At 54.5% G+C, this 954-nt stretch overlaps 1 pseudogene; it reads right to left on the bottom strand.

The window, feature by feature from the left end:
- Positions 1–218: 218 nt before the first annotated feature.
- On the bottom strand, positions 219–732 carry LOC128846304 (ribonuclease-like; annotated as a pseudogene).
- Between the last annotated feature and the right edge of the window lie 222 nt (positions 733–954).

The raw sequence follows: 954 nt of genomic DNA, 5'->3' as shown, positions 1-954 counted from the left end.
TAATGCACACTAGGGGAAGCAGAGGGCGGGGAAGGGGCGGCTATACTGTATAATGGGCACAGGGGCAGCGGAGGTTGAGGGGTGAAAACACGTATACCATCTTACTAGTGTTTAGAGGTGGGTGAGGAGCCAGGTGCCGTGGCCAGTGTGGAAGGGACAGAGCAGGGTTAGAGCAAGCAGCAGGGTCCCCCTCTTGCCTTCCACACCCTGGCTGGGTCCTAAATGTGCCTCACAAATTTCACAGGGAGTCCATTCAAGCAGGCGAGGACAATCTTGTTTTTGCCATTGAGTCCGTTGAAAGAGAAGGTCCCGAAGTTAAATGTGCAGGTGGTGATTGTGAACTCCTTCTTGTTCTTGCGTTTGAAGTCCCCAACGGGTATGCCATCTGCTTTGCAGACGGCATTGATAGTGTTGAGGGGCGCATGGATGAAGGTGTTGGTGTACTTCCAGAATATGCCCCGGTCCCACATCATCATGTTGCAGTAGACTTTGTTGTTGATGGCTTTGTTCTTGGGGTTGTTCACGTGCTGTCTCCGGAATATGTCATTCAGCGGATTCCATGGATCCCCGCTGGACAGGGCCAGGCAGGCGACCAGCAAAGCGAGGGGCAGCAGGAGAGCTGGGCAGGGTCCCTTCAGAGCCATGGCTGTGTCTGTCACTGGATCGACCTGCAGTGGGGGTAGGGGGGAAGATGGATGGAGGCAGCATGGGGCAGGGCTCTGTCTTCTCCATGGAACTCCACCCATTACCTCCTCCCACTCCCATGATCCCCTCCCACCCCACTCTGTCCCCAGAGCCCCTCCACATCCAATTATTCCTGCCCCATTCTGTGCCAGGTTTTGCACAAACCCTGACCAAGATCCACCCTCTCATCCTCTAACCACTATTCATAGAATCATAGAATATCAGGGTTGGAAGGGACCTCAGGAGGTCATCTAGTCCAACCCCCTGTCA

This window comes from Malaclemys terrapin, chromosome 12 (genome assembly GCF_027887155.1).
Source record: "Malaclemys terrapin pileata isolate rMalTer1 chromosome 12, rMalTer1.hap1, whole genome shotgun sequence".
Taxonomy (NCBI): Eukaryota; Metazoa; Chordata; order Testudines; family Emydidae; genus Malaclemys; species Malaclemys terrapin.
This window is presented reverse-complemented; position numbering and strand designations above follow the sequence as displayed.